The 12,596-nt window shown below is 44.3% G+C and overlaps 1 protein-coding gene across 1 annotated transcript in view; it reads left to right on the plus strand.

Moving 5' to 3' along the window:
- Window positions 1–429: 429 nt before the first annotated feature.
- LOC111066504 (octopamine receptor beta-3R) overlaps window positions 430–12,596 on the plus strand; it is a 37,250-nt gene continuing 25,083 nt past the window's right edge. Inside the window, 1 exon segment of the mRNA XM_022355189.2 lies at window positions 430–1,400. The gene's annotated coding sequence lies outside the window, so the exon portion shown is untranslated.

A 12,596-nucleotide genomic window follows, 5' to 3' on the forward strand; every position in this document is an offset into this window, starting at 1 on the left:
ATTGGCGGTGGTCCAGGGTGGTCTGAGTGGCTGCCCTGCCCCACATGGGGCTGAGGGTTGGCACAGCTGATGCTGGTAGGGTTGCTCAGAGTGTAGTAGATAGGATTGGACATGTTCTCTACCGAAAGTTAGTACCAAAAAAAAATACACCCCAAAAAGGATGCTTTAGATTGTAATTAATAACTTCATCCTTAATACACTGATTTACACAGCTTCGTACTTATGATAGACTATTGCTCAGCCACAATCTACTACCTTTCAAAGCATCCCTGTTGGTAATTTAAAATTCCTTTTTCCCGCCACAAAACACTGCGCAGAAGCTCTCCTTCCTTGAAACCGCTCTCAGGGATGCCAATTCGCCGCGGCTTGTGTTGATATGCCGCCAAAGGACTTGGCACGTTGGCCATCATTCAGTTTGCGTCCAGTTACCAGAACAGGCACCCACCACAACGCATCGCCAGCTGGCTGAGAGGCTCTCAGGCTTTCAAGCGCACAGGCTGTGTGGCCAGTAAATACAAAAACCCCCCAACGTAAAGCAATCGAAACCTGTGACCACTTGTCACACATGCTTGGTAGAAAGTAACCCAAAGTGCCAGTGACAGTTCTGGGTATTGTGTTGGGTACTGCGGGGATACGTCTCGAGAGCCACCACTCCTAAGCGCCGGCTGGGGCATCGAATGGTAAAGGACTTCGCGTGTGCGTGTTTCAATTTCGTGGCACTACTAAAACCGATACAAAAACTCCATCTATGTGAGAACTGACTTGTGAAGGGGGCCTGTGCCTGTGCCTGTGAGGCGGCGGCGTCTTGTACGTGTTCACGCTGCTCTGCTGGCCAAAACGAAAAAAAAACCAAAACGTGCGGCAAATTGTGGCCAGTTGGCGGCAGCAACTGCTGCTAGGCGGGGAAATCACAAAAAAAAAACCAAGAAGAAAGAAATTCCAATTTAACAAATCGATTTCGGGGCTTTTTTATAGTCCAAGGCGGACAGTCGTATAAATAGAGCCAGTGACAGGCTAATGACAAATTAAATTGTTTGGACAGACAGCAGGAACAAAAATAAAAAATACAAAGAAAAAGCAGCCGCAGGCATTAAAAAATTACGAAGCGCGCGCGTGTGAAAACTTTGAGCTGCTATCAGCCAAAACAACAGTAACAATAAACTGCGATAAAAGCAACAAAAACAAACGGAAAAAGTTTCTTTATTTTTTGGGTTTTATTCGAAACGCCCAGCGCCACATTGCCACACGGCCACAGGACGACCATCAAACAGCAGAACGCAAATCAAGAACGACAATGACGGCGTCGCGGCTCTCGGGCTCATCCTGCTGCGGCACAATGGCCCCTGGCCCTCGTCCTGGCCTCCATCGTCAGATCCGGACGCATCGCGCGTGTTGAGCAAGTAAGCAAACAATAAAAACTTTCGCCCCGGCCATGCGAGTGTTGCCTACTTGCAGGCGCAGCACGTGAAACGGAAAAAGAGCACAGCAACAGCAACACCCACACAGACACCAGACACTCACACACAAAGATAACATACAGAGAACGGGATAGAGCACAACAGGACCCACCCCACACCTAAGAAAGAACAGAAAATAACAGAACAGAACCGAACAGCGAAAGAACAAAACGGAAACACATTGAGCGCCATTTTTAGTGGTTACGTAAACGGGAACTGCTGTCTATTTAAAAGGAACAGTTTTGAGGGGTGGGAAGAGGGGGTCACCTAATGCTAAACCTCTTTCAGACCCAACATTCGCTGTCCTCCTCTTTCCGTGTCTGGTGTCTGTGCAGCAAGTTGCTCTCTCTTTTAATAAAGTTGCCAGTGTTAGTTGTCTGACACTTTGAATATGTACGTTTTTAGCCGTCGTTTGGCTTGGCTTGGCCTGGCCTGGCCCAGGTCCCAGCCTGCTGTCCAGACAGTCCCAGGTCGTCTCGTTCCCTAATGATACAAATCGCACCATGAACACTGGGCTGGAGTTTCGAAGAAAACAGAATTACAAAATGTAGCTGGTATATATTTAGATGAAGTTCATGGCATTCCAGATAATGGTTTTTGATTTGGGTACAGCAGCATTGTCTCAGAAGATTAGAAAAAAAACGAGAAGGAACGTGTGAGTCGCTTCTCGGCATTATACTTTATGGGGTCGAAAACGTTTCCTTCTCTGCGTTGAACACATCCACTTTTACCACAAATACAATATACCCCTTTACTCTTTTTGAGTATAACAAACATAGATGAGGGATTCTGGGCAGCTTTAGCATCGATTTACTCTACCAAAAACATTCAGAGAAATCGCACAAGGAACAGTGGCTTAAAACTTAATAAAAGCAAATATAATTAGGCATTGTATTTAAGACTTACAAATGGTATTCAATCTCTGGCAATTTATATCATTGTATGTTGTTTGGGTCCAGCAACAACACTCCTTGTGAGTCCATGAAAGGAAACAAATGACTTGAGGTCGGAAAGGCCAGCAGAAAGAGTCTTAATTAGCTATTCGTTGGATTCTTACTGACCGAAGTACTATCATCAATCAGTAGATATAAATCAAACAATAAACATGAACCCTGTTTGAATATTTCGAGCAGAACAAATAAGGAATTACTTTAATGTATTTATAAACCATTTTGAAACCAAGAATCTATTTAATAATCTAGAACCTAATTCTTTGTTAAAAGATTAATCGCGATACGTGTAACATTTTTTTTCTTTTTCAATATTGGTAAAATATACATGTCAATTCAAATAAGGATAATCCGATTTCTGAAATTTGACGATGCCGGGAATGAACTATTTTTTTTAGAGATTTCGAGTTTTTAAATTTTTCTTAAATCGATAAAAACATCCACTCCATTTCGCAGGACCCCATAGTTTTTTATTCGATTGCTGGAACCCAATTTCCTCTCGTTAGTTTCTGCCAATTCCGGATCACAGTGCACACAGGAGACTGGGTTCATGCACTGCCTGATACTCGTACTTGGCTGCTGCAGATTCTGGGTCACGATGCCATTTGGCATTTGCCACTTGATTCGCTGTTGGACGGGCCTCGGAGGTGGCGCCTCAGACCCGGCGCACCAAGTGGCCGTTCGACTCACCTTTGAGCAGCCAGCTCTTGGCCTTTTTTTTTGTTGCACTTGTGAATGAGTTTTGCGACTGCGACTTGGCTCTGGCAATCGATTTTCTTGGCCAGGGATTTTCAGCTGGTGCTGCACCAGCATTTAATTGAAATTCGGATAGTTCGTTGTTCAAATCAAATTCAACAAAAGCCCTGAACTGTACGTCAGCCCTGTCTGCTGCTCGTTATAGCCGAGGCAGAAACTTTTATCCCAACATCGACGGCAAAACTATATTGCCAGAATAGAACAGAACTGAAAAAGCAGACACACACGTACTAGGGCGAACGTACTGACAGAGAGACAGACAGACGGACAGACACAGGGAGATTGTCATGCACAAATTGAAACTTTTCAAGTTACGCTCGAAAAAGTTTGAATTCCACTAATACAGTCGGGGGGTTTTAGATTGTATAGTTACAGACACAGACATGTGCATACGTGTATAGATGTTTTATTTGCTGGAAACTTTCGAATGGTTTCGAATTCAATGAGATTTGTGCACAGACCGTTACCCATTCCATGTGCAAAACAATATGCTGCGTTCTGTCCTGATACGGCTAATGCCCTTAAAGCCGGCAAATATTTACGCATAAATGTTTTAAATGTAAATGCCTCCATTTATTTTAGCAATATCTCATCGGCATCCCCATCACCATGCCCCCATCTCCTCAGCCCCTCATCCGCTCATCGTCTCGAATGTCTTTCGATAAATGGCTGGATAAATGATAAATAGAATGAATGCCTTTAGGCATTTCTGTGTGCCATTCCCCTGGACGGGAGATTGGCTGGTTGTTTTTGTTGTTATGCCGATTGTCTCGTCTGTTCGGATTTGGCTCTAAGCTAATCAAATTCATGGCTGGCATAATGATTCGATGCATACCATAGGCTGAGTGGCAATACTTTTGTCGTTTTCTGATTGAAAATTTAATTAAAGAAAACTGTCAATGGACCCAGAGAAAACATTGACGAAAGTGACAACATTTTTCCTTCTTCTCCCACATTTCTGATCATAGTACTTTCAGTGCTATAAATATTCAATGTGGCTCTTAAATGGCTTTTATTAACCACAAATCGTTCGCACTTTTGCTAAAAGTTTCGAACCAACAAATCCGAACCGTGTGCAATGACCACAAGTCTTTTAACTTGTGTTGCACACCATTGGCTGCTCAATCGATGAAAGGTTTCAGGAAAACACATCAAGCGTAGAATCAGGAATCAAAAAGAAATGAGGAAACCGCAAATAGCCATATACTAGAACTTAATTTCCAGCAGTGTTTCGTCTCCCAGTTCTCCCCGTTTGTTCAATCAGTTAAGCAAATATTTGCAACCGAAGCCGGAAATATGCTCAAGAAAGCATTTAAATCAGTTTCGCTCTGGAAATGGAAATTCCCATTGCTTGTTTTATTGCCCACTAAATACCATGAATGATATTTGCCATTGACTTAACTCGGGGCAAAAGGAGCAACGAAACTTGCAAATTAATAATATTAGTGGCAGGCATGGTATTCATCCTGTTCTCTCGGTTTTGTGGTTCGTTCGTGTGCCCAGGCGACAATGGCGGACTGGCGGCTCAACGCTTTTCTCATTAGAAGAACTTCCGTTTGGGGCAAGGGCTGGGCTGGGGACTGACACTGAGCCGTACCGTGCTGAAGATGCCACAATTCACCCGGCGACGACCACTGCCTGTGTTTATGTCATTAAGTGCCGCTCGACACTCAGAGACATCTGCCTGTGCCCTTGGCATGCCCGGAATTGTTCTATTTGTTTTTGGCTCTTTGAGACAGATTATTGTTTAGAATATTGTAATGTGGCAAAGCCAAGTAAAGTGGAGTGGCTGCAATGCAGAGCACGAGGGTTGTCGGATGATAAGATAACGTTTACCAAACACTCGTTTAATGTGCTTTAAATATAATTCTTGTTTAAGTCTGTCTTAAACCATCGTTTGAGTGGAGTTACCGTCTCATTTTTCTCTTGTTGGGCTTGAATAAGCCTAATCCATTTCCGCAAGCCCCACGAGAGCCAGATCAGATCTTCATCTATCATAAATTCCTGTTTCATGTGCCATGCAGCATTTGTTTATGTTACCCAACTTGAACACTCATCACATATATGAGAACCACTTAAAATAGTTACAGAAAAGCCAAATTTTACAGCCATAATCTATCACGATTTTGTGCAAATCTTTTCTTTTACTTATACTTTCATGAATGATTGAAGTGCTGTTTTAATACTTCCCTCCAAAAATGATTTTCCCAAACTCCACTCAAAAGTCAACTTTTAAGAGGATTTTCTGCATTCCAAGGGTTGAGCTAATCAAATTCCCTAAATACCAGCTGCCAATATTGCCTCGGGCCTGTTCAAGCTGCCTGGCAAATGAAGTTCCACTCTCACACTACTCAAAAGGCCAAACTTTTTGGTCGGCCCTCGTTCGCCTGGCAGCTTAAGGATCCTTCATTCGACATGTTTACTTTGCACTTGCCACTTGCCCCTCACCACTTGGCTTCACTCTACACACTGCTTTTTTGTCTAGCCGCTGGTTGGCTGCTTGCAACTTTAGAAACCGTTGAGAAAGCCTTTTGTGTGTTAGTTAAAGGTTCGGCGCGGCCCAGCCCCAGCCCCAGCTCCACTCCCGTCTCGCTTACCTACTTTATACCTCGCTCTGTTTCTTTCTCGCTCTACCTCCCTGTCCGTTCTTGCCTCTTTTTTGGGTTTAACTTTCATTTTTGTGTTGTGTCAGGCATATGTAAGGGGAGGACTTTGCGCTGCTCGGTTTGCTCTGGCCCGTCCGTTCGTTCGCTCGCTCGACCCATGGGCCTTGTCGGCCTAGGCCATTGTCTCCCAGTGCGTTCCTTTTTTTCTCCATTTTTTTTTTTCTCCTCCTCCTCCTGCTGCTGCTGCTGCCGCTACCGTTGCCATAAAACTCTATACATATATTATTTATGCTATTATTGATTTTATATATGGGTTCAAAGGAGTCAGTAGGAGACCCCTGGGGCAGCGCACACCCCCCGCCACTGCAGATTAACGTGTCGCCATTGCTGGGCGCAAAATGAAATCATTCTTCAACAAAATTTATAACCAACTTCGCGAGAGCTCATCAACTTCCCTTTGAGCTGTGCAATTTGTAAGACTCTTACCAAAAATGAGAGGAAAGAAAAGAAAAACCGAACACGAAAACGAAAACGACAGAGAGACAGAGACAGAGTGAGACAATATTAGTTGCGTGCTCTTCTTTCAATTTATTTTGTAAGATGCGGCGTATACGAAACTTCAACTTAGTTGCGGTCTTTCAGACAGGGTTTTGGCCCCCAATGCGGTCAAGGCATTTTCGTTGTGTTTTGCTGTTGTTGTTCTCCGGCTGGCCAGTGACTTTTTGCCTTATTTTAATTTCGACTTTTTAACAAAGTTAACCAAATGTTCGGAATTGAATTTGGGACCAGGCCCGAATCATAAATGGTCACTCGGGCGAACTCCTCCTAAGTACACAGCCCCATTCCATTCGACTCCAGTCGAGGCTGGCAACTGTGCTTACCGCCTACAGTTTATTTACATTGCTAACGCCTAAATTAAATTTTAAGCTGTTGATTTGCATTTTCAGCCCCTGCGAGGTGGTTCATAGAACAGCAAGCCCCACACCGCACCACAGAATCCGCCTCCTTTCTCCATTCTCCTTTTCTCCATCGCAGATGCGATGCGGTGTTTATTGAACCCTGATTATGTTCAGCAGCGACGAAGCGAGAACAGGCGAAGGAATCAACATCAAAATCAGAATCCGAATCAGGCACAGGCTCATTAGACTTGGCTGAAAGCTTCCAAAGTGTGGGAGTATGGGGTTACCGGGCAGGGGGGGTGTTTGGGCCAAGTGCTGCCAGAGAAAATGGCTTCTAATTAAGGAGCTCACACACACACACACACAAACACACCATTCATCGACGGAGGCCGTGGCAAACTCATAAAAAAGGTTAAAGTTAAATAAAGCGCAGAGAAAGTTAAAAATGAGCCGGGTTTCCCAGTTGCTACTTGTTTTCGTTCCTGTTTTTCGGTTTTGCTTTGTTTTCACACAAAAAATCTGTTAAGCATTTCATTTTTTTTTTTTGTCCTCCTCACGGAATTTTTTTTTTTTCTGGCTTTTTTAATGAAATTAGGCTGACTGCCTGCCTGCCTGCTTTCCAGCCACATCACTCAACATTAGAATGGGACGAGGTCGTGGCCCGGCCCAACAAAATGAAATTAGCCGCGTTCAACAAAACCAAAATCAAATTTTGTACTACAAAGAAGATGAAAAATATACATACATTTATAAAACTCGCGAATGTACGAGTAGCAAGTACATAGGGGAATGTCAACAGGCGGGAATGAGGGTATACATACATACATATATACACGTTCGTATATATCTGAGGGTATCTGAGGGTACGACTGTGGGTATAGGGAATACCTATTTACGCAACGAAGTAATTTGAAATGAAGGCAGCGACGATGCCAGCGACAGCAGCGACAACAAAAATGATCCAGTCGAAGGCAATGCCGATGACTGCGACTCCGACTGGGAATGGGACTGGCACTGGCACTGCCACTGAGACAGTGAGAAGGACATGGCTTGAAGAATTTCGCTGGTGGAAACCAATTTGCAAACAAGTCAACAATGGCTCAAATGGCTGGGAAGTGCGCGTAGGCAATAACCCAGTGTGCAGTCGTACCCTAGATCCCTCCGTCCTTCGATTCTGCTATGCAAAGAGCCCCATAGCCCATAGCCCATAGCCCAGACCCCAGACCATACCAAAAGCCAATTAGCTAACAGAGTATAGTCGTAGTACACTCTGTAAATAGACCGCCATAATGAAGCAACTATTGATTGCCTGCAACGTAGTTGGCTTCGATATCCCACCCAATGAAAATTTATACTTGAAGCGAAACGCATCCTCCACGGCATTAATGAGATGTTTGTCATTCCAACCTTTGTTCGCAGTCGGATGAATTTCCACGATAAATGAGCTTTTCTTTAAAATTATCCCTTTTCACCTGCACTGCACATGCAAACGTGTCAAGAACTTCATTTAATTTGACTAATTAAGATGCCTGCGACCCCAATCAATATGAGTTGCAACTTGTAACTGAGTGCATTAACAATTGTGTGCAGATTACATCCAAATTTAGTTTAATTAGGATCATTAGCACATGATGTATGACAACTGTTGTCAGGGAAAGGACTTAGACTTGAGGTATTCCTTGGAATACATTTCATTGAGTCCTCAGTTTCAGTTTCCCAGAAGTAAGTTTGCCACATGAAATATATATGGTAATCGTATTCACGTCAGACTCTTTTTTCTAGGAATCTCTAAGTATGAAATTCTTTCGTTATAAGTTATTCTCTGTTAGAGATATTGCAGCATTGAATATGCACCACGTAATTTATGAAAATTCACCCGACCCGCTTTATATTATTTAACGCAATATAATCAATATTTACCTATGAAATATCTAGTAAGTTTAAAAGGATAAGTCCTTCAAAGCCCTTTAAAACAAAAGAAATACTTATTTTCTTGTTAGCGGTTTTTTCATTTGACAGCTAAAAAATCCAGCATGGCAAATATATTTCATTTGAAAAACATTTACCATCCCATGAGGTTTAGATGTAGGCGAAAATTGCTTTGTCTACGCAAAGAATAACAAAAAAAAACACATCCTTAAGATTGCTACAAAAACATGTAGGCCGCAAGTGGTAATCCACGCATAAATTTCTACTGCCACTGCCACGACGCTTCATCCGCTTCTGCTATTGCTCCTGGATGCTGCTGTCGTGGAGCTGCTTGTTAGTGATTGCTGTTACTGCCGCAATTGTTTGCTCAAATCGTTAAAACGTTAATCAAACAGTAAAGAGAGCAAACGACGCGTCCTGCCACGACTCTCCGCCAACAATAGGATCCACGTGCACGCACACTCCAGCACTCCCGTACACGTTTGACGGTGCCTGGTCCTGTGCCAATACCTTTGTGTGCCCCGCTGGTTAAGTGAAACCAACCAGGAGCATTGGCACACAAAACCACGGCTCTGAGGAAGGAGCAGAATAAAGTGGGAGGCCAAAACACTGTAACAGAAACTGAGTATCAGTAAACAGAGGGAGGATGGAAGATGGCAGCGACATTTGCAGCGGAATTTCATTCGGTTTAAGCGCGCTTTATGTTTTTGTTTCTGAATGGACGATGGGAACAATGTCCACAATGCATCAGCCCCTGCGAGCAACCCCACAAAAGCGAACCCCCTACAACCGTTCAATACGCCCGTCGCGAATCACTGCCTTTCAATACCCCAGCCCCAATCTACAACCTTTCAATACCTAAAGCCCCCCAGGCATAACTCTTCAATAGCTCAGCACCTAAGCGCAACTTCCCGCATGCCTCAGCACCCTAAAAGCTCACCACCCAGGCCACAGCCCCGCTAAAGCAACCACAAGCACAACGACAACTACAACTACAGGGGATGGCTTGGTCCCGGTCCATGCCACAGCCACAGTCGTACATGCAAAGTCACTCAATTGATTTTCAGCAGCTCGTTGTCAATTATCTGCAGTGGCTTGGACTTTTGTTTTGCTGGCCATTCACGCCAGGACGTTGGCTGCGCTTCGGGCTACCTATGGCGGCCAGTCTGTCCAGACCTAATGGCATTGCCTAGTAGCAGTAGCAGTGGCAGTGGCACTGCAAGTGGCACTGGCAGTGGCAGTGGCCTTCATCAATACACACAGTGACAGAGACTGAGACAGGGACAGGGACACACGGAGAAATGCACAATGAGACACTTGGTGCACTTTGTCGAGCGTACTTGAACAGTTTCAAGGACACCAATCGCTGCCACACACACACACACACTCGCATACATATTCTTGGCTCAAAAGTATAAATCAGCTGTTGTCCATGATTCATTGAGTAAAATGTTGGCTCTCTCTCTCTTTCTTTCCATGACTCCCTCACTCTCTCTCTCTCTCCTTCTCTTAGCCCTTGGGTGTGTGCATGGAACTGTGTTAAAATGCGTGGAATTCTCGTTGTTGGCTTTTTGCAGTGCATGCCATTCAATTCCATTAGGCCAAGTCTCACTACCCAGCACCACATCACTCCACCACCGCCACCACCACCACCACCAGCACCAGCACAGGCAAAGGCCTCTCCTTGGCATTGCGCCAGTTGTTGTTTCCAAGTTTCATGCATTCCGCACACAAAATTCTTCTCCATTTCGCCAAAGTTTGGTGAGAGTTAGGCACGTTTTTTTTTCAAGACCTGAGTTGAGTGTAATTCCAAAGAAATATTAAGCGGGAATTGTTCCGCCCCACCCCATATACTTGCTTCGAGTGAAATATACGAGTGGACGAACGTTTTAAAAATAACCGTTTGCGGGTTCGTGGGCTGGCGAGTGGGTAGGACGACGAACCAGACCGGAATTCTTGTGATACAGCAGATTGCACATTAAGGCCTACTTGCTATCCAATTAAAGGCCGTTTCGCCGCTCATCTCGCTGACCCACATAAATAATGCATAAGCCATAATCTACGACATAATGCGTTGCCCAATTGCCCAAGGCCCCGGCGTGAAGCATTCCTGCTCAGGCGGCTCTGTACTACAGTTTTTCTTTTTTTTATTTATAAGCCCCTGTCGAGGCGTTCGCCTGGCAAAATTTTATCCAAAGGAAGAAAGATTAAAAAGTAACCAGCCCAGCAGCAACCAGTTCTGGACAAGTGATTGTCGGACAGCCGGAGGCGGCGGTTAGGTGAAATGGACAGGGTTCCGGCCAAAGGGCAACTGAAATTATACTACGTGCCCTGCCCGAAAGTTCTGATTTTGCTGCATTGACCGGGCTGTCCGGGCTCCCGGACATATTAAAGCGCCTACGCGACCAACACGTGACATTTTGCGGCTTAGCCTTTTATGGCCTTCATATTTATTGCAATAACCGTGTGTGAGGGTTGAGAGGTGGGAGGCAGAGGTAAAATGAAGCTGGCCAAGGGCATTCCCGGTTGAATCTCGAGCACGGCCTTGTCACTGTCACCGTTAACGCTTCGATGACTTTTCCATATTGACTTTTCCATTTCCTTTGTCCCCGTTCGAGTGGACACTGTCAACACTCGAGTCTAATTGAACTTGAATGAAGATTGAGCTTTCCAAAGGTTCTGTTTTCTGTTGTCCAGTTCCTCTCTACCCCCCTCCACCATTGATTGTGTGTCCTTTTGGGCAAACAAATCTAATGGCTTTCTATTTTTAATAATGACTTAACAGCCAGCTCCCTGCCAGCTGGGTTATTGAATTGCGCAGGCAGTAGGTATGTTAAAGTTTAAGGTCATAAAAATTAATTAAAAACAATTTGCCCTCCACGCACACACGTGCCAAGCGGCGTATGAGTAATGCCTGCGCTGCCATCCCCTGGAAAACATGGCACCGCTCCCGCTCCTCCTTTGTTTTCATAGTTTTTGTTTGGTTATTTCTTTTAATTAGCGCGTGTGCTTTCGCCGCGTGCCGCCGCCGCAGCAATTCAAACGCAGAAACGCGTCAAGCAGTTTCCACAGCACACTTTTTTGCGCAGTGTGCGGAGTCCCAACAACGTGTTATATTCCCTTCCAAAAGATCTTTTGACCTTAACCAAAGGATTGCAAGGCCAAAGGAAGAAACACAACAATACATACAATCTTATTCTTCATTTCTGAATAACTGCCATTGAAATGATCCTTCCCATAGAACCAACCGCTCTGAAAGGGTATCTAAAACTTTCGGTCCTAAATGCACGACTTCCTTTCTTTAATGCTAATGTTTTTGTCTTGGCCACACACACACAAACACACATTTAATATATGCGAATATATGAACATTATATGCAGAAGGCAGCAGAATGGAACAGGCTTGGGCAGGGACTGGGCGGCAGGGAGGCATAAATATCAAAGAGCCGACCAGTAAATGGGCGTACGCTGTTTAAATTCGTTGGTCAACATTTTTGTGGTGCCCTCCATAAACAAAATGCGAACAACAAAATACAGAATACAAAAAATAAAAAATATAAAGATAACAACACCACCAGCAGCAGCAACAACAACAACAATAAGAACGGATTTTTGGGGGGGGATTGGGGGATGGCATGCAAATTTTTGGCGGCGCATTCAGGGTCCCGCGTGGCAGTCCCAGTGGCTCTGGCTCTTATTGTTTGTTAGTGGGGGGCCATAAATTCGGGCCACGTGAAAGGAAAAGTTTGCAACAACAAATCAATAAAATTGCCATCAAGTACCAGCAATGAAAACTAGCCCCAAAGCAACTTGGCCCAAAGGCACTTGCTCCAAAGCAACTTGCCCCAAAGCCACTTGCCCGGTCTCGCCTCACCATCTAAGTATGTATCTATACATATACTTATGTTGTCGGAGGTACGAAAACCATTCATGAAAGATAAATTGAGAGTTGAGAAGTTTCTTTGACACACAAATGGCTATAATTTTTGGATAATAAAA

The sequence above is a fragment of the Drosophila obscura genome, unplaced genomic scaffold (assembly GCF_018151105.1).
Source record: "Drosophila obscura isolate BZ-5 IFL unplaced genomic scaffold, ASM1815110v1 contig_150, whole genome shotgun sequence".
Classification (NCBI taxonomy): domain Eukaryota; kingdom Metazoa; phylum Arthropoda; class Insecta; order Diptera; family Drosophilidae; genus Drosophila; species Drosophila obscura.